A 13302-nucleotide genomic window follows, 5' to 3' on the forward strand; every position below is an offset into this window, starting at 1 on the left:
CTGCTGCTGTTTTGCACACTCAGGCAAGGTTAAGCCTGATTATACAAATATAATGGTTTAAAGTCTTTGCCATGACAGTGATCTATTTTGAAAATCCATGCATGGGTAGAGAGAAGAATGATGTGCAAGGAGTAGCTTTGGGAGTCAGTGTATACCAGCTGAAAACTTTTATTTATCTTCTTGAAGATGGCTGTGATGGTTCATTAGCTAGCCCGTGTTCATAACTTTAGACTGTTTCTGATGGAATATAAGGACATAAATATTTAACCTTTGAAAAGGGAACTCATTTACTGGAAATCCAACTTTATGAACTAAGGTTATAAATATCTCTGATGTACTGCAATCAGCATAGTATAATGAGATCACATGAATGGCTGAGTCGTCTTTAACCTTTGATTGTTTAAAAGTGCAGATATTCATTCGTTTCGATGAACACCGAAATGAAGCTGAGTATCATCAGGCACAGGCTTGTATAGAGTATGTCCCTGAAGTGAAAGGAGTCCCCTCCCCTCCAGTTTCTAACCCCAACATTTCTTTCATTCATGGTAATTCAGTTGTAATCTGTCAAAACACTGAAAGGGACGTATACTTCAAATTTATCTGTAGGGATTTTGTAATGCCAGAACAGAGCTTTTTCACTTTGCCGAAAGATATCTCATGAGAGAAGTCTGTTCATGTTATGCACATTTTAAGCAATCCTATTAAAATGCCATGTGCAAACTACATTTTTTTAAAGTATGTTCTCCCTCACAAAAAAACCTGCTGCATAGTAGATGCATATCAGTGTGATAAAGGGAGCAAGTTGTAAAGCTTCATCTTTACAGGGTCCTCCCCTGACATTGGCCTTGCAACACCAATTCTCTGCCAAAATACGCCTGCTAGTAATCAGAGGAGGAAAATGCTTATCGGGCTGTTTTGGTTAATCAATTGTCTAAGTAGAAGATTTAAAGATGATTACATTACAGTGTTTTTCGTAATAATGGAAGGCACTTCTAGCCTTCAAAAGACTTTAAAGACATTCCTGGCTTAAGTCTTACAACAAGTGAGACTTCCCATGTGTCTGCGATGCAAACATCACTCACCCCTGTATCGTTAAACCGTTCATAAATGCAGAAGTTGAACCCTAGGGTAACTATACATCCTGTCCAAAAATTACAGAACAAATCAGAGCAAAGACACTCAAGATCATAAACGTCCCAAACATGCTCCTCAATAGAAGGCATTCAAGGTTATGCATTTTATGTGTTGTCATTTTTCGCAGATTTACCCCTCTTGCTCTAAAGAAATTTACTGATGTTTCAGGCTAGTACAACATAGTTTACTGACTGATTTCATGACAGAACAACTGCCTTGTCAAAGGTGCTCTTATTTTTTGCATGAACACGAGCACATACACACACCCCCAAAATTCAAAAGACACACACAAAAAAAATCAGGAGAGGCAGAAAACATTCTTGACCGACGCTGTGTTTCTACAGAAAAATAGGAAAATGACTGCTGATGGTTTTCTTTGATCTATTTCTGCTCATTTTCATCAATATTTTGTGCTCAGGATTTGAACCCAGCTCTTGTGAGATGAAAAGCTTCTTCAGTATTTAAAGATATTAAAACTAGTCAGTGTATGCTGCAAACATTGAATTTTTTGGCCGTTAGGAACATCTGCCTATTCCAGGAGGAATATCGGAAAATGTGTCCAGGCAGAAACACAAATTCAGAAAATGCCTGTGGCAGCATACAAAATGACCACAACGGGATAAATAATAAAATATTTGCCATGACACACTTAAGTTTCCCTCACCATAGCTGTGTACAGCAATCTCTCCAACAACATACTTTCAGCGTTACCTCATGGAAGCAGTGTCAGAAAATGGTTTATTGTAAATTACGGCCTGGATTGCCATATATCCACTACACCTCCAGGAATCTGAAGTCTGAAGTCATTTAGAGGTAGGGTTACATCTAGAAGAAAGAATATCTTCCTTGGGAGATAAAACAATAAAGCACTTCTATGTTTTACAGATGTAGCAAGAGGAAAAAAACACTGGCAATGGACATCAAGCTGGGAGAAACTTTTCTGAGATTAGAAAGCTTTTTCCAGAAAAATCAATTAAAAAGACTTGTTTCCTGAGCATTAACACTAACCCTGCCTCTCCTTCTGCCTTTAAACTGTAATATAGAGTCGGCTTCCGATTTTTAGTCTGTTCTCACCACTTTGACTGAAATAAATAAGCAAAATCTTGTCATTTCTTTGATCGCCAGGGTGTGTGTCATAGCTTGCACAGAACATGCCTGCATGCGTAGCGTCAATGAACGTGCTCGGATCGCAGAACCACTTCGGTAGCAATATTTCATTATCTTGAATGCTTTCTCTAGGTCTTTCTTCCTCTATTGAACACAGAGTTTGGGGCTTCCAAAACAGCGACTTTTTCTAATCTTTATCTGATTTACCTCAGCAGCAGTACCCCACCAGCACTACATCTGAACACAATGAAAGGCCACGTTAAAGCATAAGCAGAAATCAGTTAACGGCTTGGAGCAGTGTGAACCAAACTAAGATTTTTGAAGTCAGAAATTCTGATGCACCTTTTAAAACAGAAAAATGCCATTTTTACCTTTTTTCCTACCCAAAGAGGTGAAATTTCATTCACGAATATACTTCTCTTCTCTATTTCTCTGGTATTGTAAGTTTTGATAAAGCCGACTGAAGAAGGTAAAGAGCTCCATACTTAAATACACCTCTAAAATATTAACTGGCACTCCCGTGGCATGGTTGCATATCATTGTTCCCCTCTTACAGTATACATCAGGAGGCTGAGTGATTCCTCAAAATTACACAGGCTACTGGCATCAAAACTTTCAGACAAATGCAAAATTGCCATACTAAGTTGCACCCTGGTTTTCTGGAACGGCGCCACTCTGCATAAGTTTCCCTGAGGAAATAAATTACAATTAAAGAAGAACTGAATGAACGAGGAAGAGAAGCCTAAATATTAAACGATATGTACTGGAAAAGACTACAACTTTTTGGCTGATTCACACTGCATCTATAAATTACAGTATAACGCCATGTATCATGTCTCAGATACAAGAAGAGTATTGAAAAGAATAATTTAGTTTCTTATACACAGTTAAAGATGAATTGCTATTTACATGTTTCATCATTCACTAGTACATATGGCTATAATTCAGGAATCGTGACAGTACAAAATCTATTACTCTAACAAAAGATTTGTATCAGACAATTATCTTGATAATTCCTGTCTTGTTCTTGGAGTAGTAGTGCATTCAAAGAGCTGTGTGAGTTGTCTGCCAGCTCTGGAAGTTCTTAGATACCAGTGAGCCTCCCTCCTCAACCATAAATGTAGAAGAAAAACTAATGTTATTTTTATGTGTAACTTTAGAACATTCACATTCCCCTTTCTCTCTGTTCAAAAAGGCTGCAGTAAACTACTAATCTATCCTTTTCTTTCAGGTCTCTTAAAGGATTCCATGGGCTGGATTTTTACCTGTGTTTTTCCTCAACTGTTACGTGCCACACAATCAAATTCTGAGTATAAGGCAGCTCTCTTCTTCGCACAAAGCAACCAACCTGTCCTTCCAAGAGTGTATTACATTATGATTTTACAGACTGGGCTCTGAAGAACATTAATACACAATTTAACATTGAATAGGATGGCAATTTTTTATTCCTCATATTTTATGCATAACTATAAACCAAAAGAAACCTTCAAATTAACTCTTTAATCCCTGAATATGACGTATGCATTCATAAAGGCCTATATCAAAAGCCATTTCTTTCACTGGAATACAAGGAAATCTGTTATATACCATAGGGACATGTGAATAAAGCCGTGAAATATTCTAATCCTGAATTAACTATTGACTCATTGTGCAAGCTTTTCCCATGCCATTTAGCTGCCATAAATCTAACTATGAGACTTCAATGAACACAAAACAAATTATGCCCAAATCCAACTGGGCCTATCTGGTTTCTGTCATGGTTTGACATCACCTGCTTCATTTTATAGCTCCACTCACATTAGCAATCCGTATCTTAACTCATACAATCTCATCTATACTACGAAGTCCACAGAGAGGAGACCCATCTCTTTACTTCGGTTTTTCAGTAACTCAGTGAAGCTCTTCCTGGGCATGAATTTTCCCTAAATTATAACAAAACATCTCAGTATTTTGACCCTATACCCTGCTCCATAAGGAACAGATGAAGTATCTTTGAACATGGTCTCAACTTCCATTTAGTCAAAAACTTTGCTTCTTGAACCAAATAAGAGAATCAAAACTATTTATTGACATTGTCTCTTATTTCCAGTGTCTTATCTAAGAAGTTTTCAGCGAGTCTGTCAGATTCCTTGATTAAATCATATGCCTCAGCTTTGAGCCTGTTTTTTCCCTCAGTTGACATCTTGCCCTAAATATAAGCTTCTGCTTAGGGCTACCTCTTTCTCATTCAACTTGTCAATCCTAAATTTATCAAAACCCAAGATGTGGATATCCTTTTAACCTATTTATCCACATTAGATAATTCTTGACTTTTCCCTAGGGGATATTTCTGGGAAGCTTTCCACTCTTTCGTCTCTTTATTAGGCTTCAAGGTTGTCACATTTATGCAATTCATTTGTAGTTCTGACTTTCGTTTCATTTCAACAAATGACGGTTCATTTGTTGAGTTCTGACTCAGTTAAGACAATGTTCACAGGATTATAGAGCTTTCCTGCATAGCACATTAGTGCTCCCTCTGTGAACAGAGTTTGGTAGTCCTTTCCCACGTCGAAAGATTCTGCCTTTTCAATAACACATTTAATTCCCTCCTGATTTACAACTGATTTTATTTCCATTATCACAACCTACCACTTTCAACAGACTGACCGTCAGGTGAGGACTGGAGAAACGGACCTTTATAAATGCCTAGATCTAGAGACAACCTTTACAGTCTTTGCCACAGTTTAATATTTAGAATAGCGCATTAAAACATCAGGGGGCATGAATACAGACATTGCAGTCAGATGCCCATAGTTAAACAAAAAAGTGACATTATTTTCCTTTTGCTGTTTGTGGAGTTACATACAGTGTGAAAAGATGGAGAAAAGTTTACCATCATGTCCCCCCTCTGTCCTATTGCCATCATTTTTCTGTTCTGCCTTCAGAAACAGAATGATAACCCTAGATTAAGCCATCCCCCAAACCAAGTCCAAACTTGACTTAGTTCAGGCCTTGGCCTACCTATCTTATGCATGTATATATTCAGTAACCCTACTGAATATGATTTAACCTGATTTTTCCATTAGACAATCTTACAGCGTGAAATCAGTGAGGAGGGATTGCATTTATCTCAAGAACAACTAAACTGCTTCTGGGGATATGGTACACACTGCGTCAGAGAAAGCTGTACAAAGGTGTTTTGCTGCAAAAGTTTTTCATCCTGTCTAGAAGTATCTGGGGTCCTATCAGTCTTTCATATAAAATATTACAATCCCAGGATACTCTGATATGTTGCAGTGTAAAAATAGTCCCAAAAGAATCTTAACTATAAACTTAAGTGTGTTATAGCCATAATGTAAATAAAAGAAAAAAACTTTTTTGATCCATACATTTTGACATGTAACTGTTTCTTTGTTATCTAGACTAGCAGTTCAAATAAGCTATTCATACACAAGCTATTCCTTAAAGTTCTCCTAAAGTGGTGATTAATCGCTATTTGTATTTTATCAGAGAAGAAACTACAGAAGCGAGTAGGAAGCTATAAGAAAGTGATCAGGAAAACGGGATTAGAAGATAGAGCTCTGACTCGTGAAAAGGTTACAGCACACTAAGTGATTGGCAGTCACGCTCAGGTGCTGTTAGCCTAAGTCTATTCCACAGAGTAAGAGCACACATGCACACAGACCAGCAGCGGTAACTTGCCCTGGTGTGTAAAATCTGAGGCTTATTTCTCAAACAAATATGTCCATCACGCTAAGGAAAAAGAGGTATGTGCTAATACACTTCCACGATTATTTAAATTGATTTGAAAGACTAAAAATAGCTTCAAAAATGTGTTTCTGTGTTGTTCTTGGTGATACCCCTTACTTCCCTTGCAAGCATGTTGCACCAGTGTTCATCTTTATGAGAGAGAGTATAGAGCAGAGAAAACACATGGGGAAGGCTGATTCTCTTTACATGAAGGCTTCTCTGCATCCATCTGGCAATATAAATAAAGCTTACTGGTGAGGATAGATGACACACAACTCCAGGCCCTTCACACTGCCAGGCTGGTGCAAGGCAACCTTTGCATAAGCGAGAAGCCACTATCTCGTGTTCGTCTGACGAGAAGCAAATCTATTTTTGGTTATAAAGGCTTGTGATAGACCATTAAAATAAAAAAAAAAAAAAAAACACCCAAACCCCCAGATACTTGTGCTTATTGGAGGAGAGAGAGATGAAATAGGGCTGAAGACTGTTGAATCTTCCAGGACATTAATAACCAAGAACCACTAGAAATAACCATGGTAACAAACAGTAGCTAAGTACAGTACAATCACCCTGATTACCATAGAATTAGCACAAAACAAATGTTTATTTTTCCTAAATACATGTATTATGATGATGATGATAATGTTAGTAACTACCCCAAATTACAGAGTATTTGCCTAAAATGCCAATGGCACTCCATTAAATGCTTTGCTCTGCACTTGTTTTCAGACTTGCTTGTAATAATTTGTGTAAGAAGTGTATTTATAACAGATTCTTTCCTCCCTCATCCTCTGTCCTACGTCCCTTCTCCCCAACTCTCTATCAGCCCCACTAGTTTGATTATTGGTTGGATTCATTGATCACTTCACAGCTGACTGCAACACTCTTCTGATGCTAGAATCGTTGCACCATTAACCTTTTTATAAGGCTTTCACGTAGCAGACAACACAGGCTTGGTTTTAATTTACACCAAGGGCTTGTGTACCCAGGGAATTATACTGCAATAAATGAAAATACTCATTTAAATCAACAGAGTGTATGTAGGGTTGGGTTTAAGGGTGCTGGGGGAAAGGAGGTATTATGTTAAATTAAGTAGCAATATTGGTACACAGTGGGAGGGACCTCTGTGTGCTCTTCTTAAGCCCCCATGTGCCTAATCCCACCTCTTGGCCTGACTCACTCTGCAAATGCTTCTACAACACCATCTGATTTCACTGCTTAGCTTATCTCGCTTCCCCTGAGCCATCACTCATGCCTGCCTGATCCTGGTAAGCTGGTCTGGGAAGCTAAAATGGGAAAAAAGCCTTAGTCACTGTTTCGGTAGGGCAAGTTTATCTCCCTGAATCAACATAGCACCAGTTAAACAAGCATGAGGAATTAAGGGCTAAGCTGTACATTAAATCACATCTTTGGCTAAAATATTGGCCTTCACCAGCAATACATTTAATGACATCCTGCCCGTACCTCTGGACACTTGTTTTTGTCACTTGATTTTTTTTTTATTTTTAAAATCAGAACTAACTACCTAAACACGGAGAGGAATTATTCTGTTAAGGCAAGTCAGTTCTCTGCTTCAGTGGAGACCTTGCACCATGGTTCTGCTGATATACCCAAGAGGAAGCACTTCATGTATAAGGACTGGAATGAGCAGCTGGTGGCAGAAGAAAGTAGGAACTATTTAAGTCATCTTTGCTGCTGGAGAAGAGGTATCTTGGAAGAGCCCCTTTAAAGCCCTCTACTAAAGATATCCTTTGGAAGTAGTTTAAGCTTCCCTGTAAGAAGAATATTCTTGACATTTGTGGGGAACATAGAGAGAATTCTAGTAACACAGGTCTACAGGTTGAGCAGTATACTAGGACTGGTATAACAACACTTAATGTTTTTCCTTGCAAGCATTTTGGATGGTCCTGCTGCATTGCCAAGTGCAAAGAAGTCACTACTAGGAAAGAATCTATCCCAAAGCTATGTGTGATTTTGCCATCCAGTACAAGGATCAAGGGAAATGATCATGAAAATAAAACCAGAGGACTGAAGCAAAACAGCTGAATCTGGCAATTAAGATATAGAAAGAGATTACCACACTGACTGACAGACATTCAATGGACCTGATTCTTTTGTCACAGCTAGCTTATGCCAGTGGAACTGCATTAGTTAAAATATATTGATCCCAAATTTACACCGGTGCCAGGGAAAATGAAAAAAAACCCACGTTTTATACCCATAGCCTAGCCAGATGCCCAGTTGGCATAAATATCTGAAACTCTGCTGAAGTTAACAGAGTTAGTCTGGTTTACACTAGCTGAGAATATTTTACGTATATGCATATGGACATTACACAGCATATATTCTACATGTTTCATGATGTAGTACACACATTTCTCTGCAACAGAAGTGCATATGTACACATACATGCACACGTGTCAGCAGGTAACAGTCCCATTATTAGAAACAGCCTCTGTATGTATTAAGATTCCCAGAAAGTTGAAGTTAAAACCTAGTCACAGACTATCAGGCTCACATCAATGTGAGGCGTAATGACAGCTGGCACTCGGCTGTTTTCAAAACCCCCTTTTACAGTATACAGCACCATGCTTCGACACGCGATTGAAGTAATTAGCTGCCGAGCGGCTGAACGTACCCCGCAGAGCACTGGTGTCTCGTCTGACACATCTGGGCACAGAAAGTAATTGAAACAGCTGCTTCTACCCATATGGCAGCAAAAGCTGGTGGTAGAGAGCCTGCTGGCTAGGCTGTACCAACCTCAGACAAATTAGCCATCATTAATCCCAGAATCTGACCAGCATACACACAGCCACTAATCAAGACATCTGGGGGAGGGGTGCTGAGCAGGAGGGGGAAGAAGGACTGCCAGGGAAGTAAAGGGCCCTTTAAGATTATTCTCAATGGCAACAAAGTAAAATAATAAGGTTGATAATTTTCTTTCTTTTTTTTTTTTTTTTAAAGCAGAACATCACAGCCCTCTCTCACCAACACTTTCCTCAATCAGCTTGTCTAGGTGGCTTCGCCCACGCTGTTCATTAGAGGGCTGCTAAAATAGCAGCACTGCTTTCTGAAAGTGTCATACTGATATATGCGCGTGTCTGGCATCACACAAAGATTATAAATAGTAGAGTGTAAGCTAAGAACCTGGGGTATTTTTACACTGTGGTGAATGCAGCAGCCAAGCTCGGGATGTGGATGAAAACTGGACCTACCCATGCACCTTCTCCTTTTCTGCAGGCCTAAGTGCAGTACAAATATACACATGGGCTCTTCCCTTTCACACCTGTAACACCATTCTTGGCTCCGAACTTTGTCTCCTGCAGTGAAGCTGTGCAAAACAATGCAACTCTTCTTGGCATTGTAAAACCTAGCCCACTGGGGGAGGATAGGGAACACTCAGTCCTCCTAACCACAGGAACATAGACTGCTATATAAGAAAGCAATTCATTCTAGGAGGAACGGATTGTATGAAGCCTCTGGTATCGCGTCTCATGTCTGGGAAACTTTGTGTCTAGTAACATGCAAGCCTTAATTTGAATTTTTCCCATTGCTGGGACATTTATGCTGCCCATCTATGGATTCCCTACTGTCTCTTCTTTACTCACAATGCAGCATTTCCCTTAAGAAGGTTCATTGATTTGGAGGGTTTTTTTCCTTCTACCCAGCCACCTGGGTCTCCCAAACTTATAGAACATAATGTTTTTGAGATCTCAGCCCTGTCATCAAATGTGGTTGAAATCAACTAACAGGTTCAAGAGTTACTCAGGGAATAGATGACCAGCTAACTGCATACGTCATGCTTCTTCGAGACACTGTGCTAAAAGACCTTTGAACAACACCAAGAGCATATATATCAACATTTTAGCTTGTTTCAGGAACGTGCTTCTGATTATCGATGCTTGCTGTGCTCTGGCTTGCCTTGTGGAACGGCCTTGGGCTTTGCGAACCAGATTCCTTTTAGATGAATCGAAAGCAGAAGATGTGTGCAGTAAGTGCCCCTACCGCGCTCCAACCGCTGCTGTGACCAGAAAGAGCAAGACCAAAAGCAGCCCCTCAAAACCTGAACAGCATGGCGTTTTACTCCACAGACCTGATCCTCCCACACTACTTGCTGAAGTACACAACGTCTCCAGCAGCCTAAAGCACTGCTGGCGTAGCAGTGCGAGCGCACCAAATAATTTCTGCGTATCAACCTGCTGTTATCCATTAACTAAAGCAAGCTGTGACTTGTTCACAAACAATGGTTATACGCTGTAAGCAAGGTCTTGGCTCTGCCACTCTCCTGTTCCTGTTTTAGCTGCTCTCTTCGTACTGCATCAGTAGCGCAAAGTGGGATCACTTGCGCTTGAGCCTACAGCGTCCAAGAAGTAGCACGTTCCAAATACTTCTGAGATAAACGACCTCTTCCACCCTTAAACAAATACTGCTGCTGCTGTTTGCTTTATGGCAACTATCTCCCCACTCCATCCCTCACCTCTTCAGTTTTTGGATCCAGAAATGTAAGCCAGGTTATTTTGCAGGGGGCAGCCCGCAGTCAAAGTTGGAAAAAAAGACTACAGTCAAAGCATTGCACCATACTTGCAGATCTTGCTAACCCAGAGCAGGTTCTGTTTGGCTCCACTAGTGCTTCATTATGGTATTAATGGCGCATGCCCGAGTTTGCCCATGTGGGATAAAGAGTTTAAACTGACTTATGCCATACAGCGGAAGGACAGATTTTGCCTGGGTGGTTAGAGAAGATTAACTAACAGTCACCAGCATGTAGGACATGTGGGACTAGCGATCTGCTTCTCACATCTTGCCCGTGTCCCTTCAAGCCTAACTGTCCTTTGAAATCTGTTTTGTGAAGTGGACATCATATCTTTATGGTGCTTCTACAAAATAAGTAACAATGCAATGTCTTTTCCAGTTTGGAAATGAATTCTTATTGACGCACTGCTTTATGATTACCGGGATGAAAGATGCCGTAGAAATGCAAAAGTCCATATTACATCACACCATGTTACGATTTCACTGCAGGCTCATTTAAGGGAAGACGAGTTGCAAGACAGCAATTATAGTGGTAATTAACAGAGTAAAAGAAATTACAGAGAGCATATGAAAGGCAAATGTGTTCTCATATACATGATTTCTTTGAAAGTTTTTCTTTGAATGTTATTCTCTCAAGTAATACGGAGGTTCCCTTGAAATCTAGGGAACTCTTTTTTTTTTAAAAGAACAAAACAAAACATTACATAACAAAAGTATCTGCCTGGATAGCTCTACTGACAGCATGTGTCTGTGCTAACGAAGGAAGCCCGTAAACTCCAGTGCACTCAAAAAACCAGAACAAGTATGTGACAATTCTGGCTGCTTGCAGCGTCAATGCACTGGTTCTGTCCTGCCCCGCGTCCTACACCCTGCTAAAGACATACTGCTTTGTGGGATGTGCCTGGTTAGAAAAGCAAGAAGAGAGCGAGGTGGCCCCTTGTGATTTGTTTACGAGAATGTTGCTTCCATCAATCTATGTCTGTGAGGGTTGGAAGTATGGTGTTAATGCTTCCCTTGACACATGGATCAGGTAACGTTGCCAAAACATATCCTTCCCTTTCAGACATTCCTCTGCTTCTGGATTCTGAAGGCAGATGTACGCTGTGTCTTCTATCAAGGCATCTGCAATGTGGTCTTTTCTTTGGTTTCAGATTCATTCTTTTTTTTTTTTTTTTTGGATTGCTTGGCTGGCAGGCTAAGCCACTCTTTTACTATCAAGAAGGCTGTAAGAGGAGTCACAGCCTGCAAGTTTTCTTCCAGTGCTGCTGGTTATTTGCTCTCCAAGTATTTCCTTTACTCTGTGCAGTTTTATTTCAGTAGTTCAGCTATATGCATTACAAATGCTGTGCAATAATTTTGTTTCAGCAGCGTAAAAGTGTGCATGCTTTCCAAGGACTGGAGGGAGCATTTTCTTTAATTTTTTTTTTTAAGAGTACTTAACAAGCTTTTCAAGTACATATTTTCCTTTAGGTGCTGATGATACATATTCTAATAGATTAGCATCACCATTCACTTGTTGATCCACTGCTGAACACCTAGAGTAATGGCCCCTTCACTAACTCCCTATCAAATATCCTGATACAGCACTTCCTCTAGGATGCATCCTAAACTGGGGAAATAACTCTCTGATAATTGGGCCTTATAACTTGACATGCATTTAGGTATGATGGCTAAGCATTTGAAGTAGATGAGACTTCTGTGTTTTGGTAAACCAGCGCAAGGAAAAAAAACACAACAAAAATCCCCTGAGGTAAATGAACAGTGCATTTTGAACTGAACGGTTGAAATAGTTTTAAATGTTGGAACTAGCGTTTAGCTATTTAACTTTTTTTTGGAGGACGCCTTTCGCGGTTTAAACAGGCTGACATAACCGAAGCAAACCAATTACATGTTAGTGTCCACCTGAATCTATAGTTTTTGGTGAGGAAGTTTCTGCTGAACAAAAACCTCACCCAATTCGACACAAGAATTTTAAGGAAATGAACAGAAGTGGATACAGGAACAGACCTAACCAGAATTTGAATACTATAATCCTAAAGCCTGTGGAAAATGCAAATAGGTGACATGACAGTCAAAGCACTAAGAGATAAAGTGACGCTGTGAAAACTACCCTAAGTGAAATTCACTGGTGCTTGGCTCAGTGACAAGTAAACAGGCTTAAGGTGCAGAGTGCTCTGGAAAGAACCACGACAAGATTCAGGGAGGAATGCTTCAACTGAGTATCTGGAGAACTTTGCTGAGCGCGAGATCTTTTAGCCTACAGGACAGTCTCCAAAAAGTTCAGTCCTCTGAGATATTTTTAATTTCACTAACAACCCCCTCCCCCCAACTTCAGGGAAAAAAGGGTTCCAGGAATGGAACAATCCTAACGTTGCAGAGGAAAAAAACCTGGCACATTTACACAGATTTTTACCTCTTTAGTATCTCTGACTGAGAGGGCTTACAGGTTGGTTCACAAAAAGGAACGGCTTTGGCTTAGTTCTGTGGGAGATGGACGCTGCACGCGTTAACTCACAAATTACTTATCTTGTGTATGCCTTCTGAAGGAGGACATTTTGGGATGTATGGATTTGAACTGTTATCTTTCAGCAGTGACATGAAATGCTCTGCATATGCGAGCACCTGCAAGCCTGCATTGGTAAACATTTAACAAAGGGATCTCTTTTTTCCCCTTTTGTCCACTACTACATTTATGAAACTAATTATATTTCTCAACAAGAAGATCACTGTTTCCCTTCCAATTCCCTTCCCAATTTGAGCCCCGGGCATATGTACCACACGGCACAATTAAAACAGTTA

The sequence above is a fragment of the Struthio camelus genome, chromosome 12 (assembly GCF_040807025.1).
Source record: "Struthio camelus isolate bStrCam1 chromosome 12, bStrCam1.hap1, whole genome shotgun sequence".
Classification (NCBI taxonomy): Eukaryota; Metazoa; Chordata; class Aves; order Struthioniformes; family Struthionidae; genus Struthio; species Struthio camelus.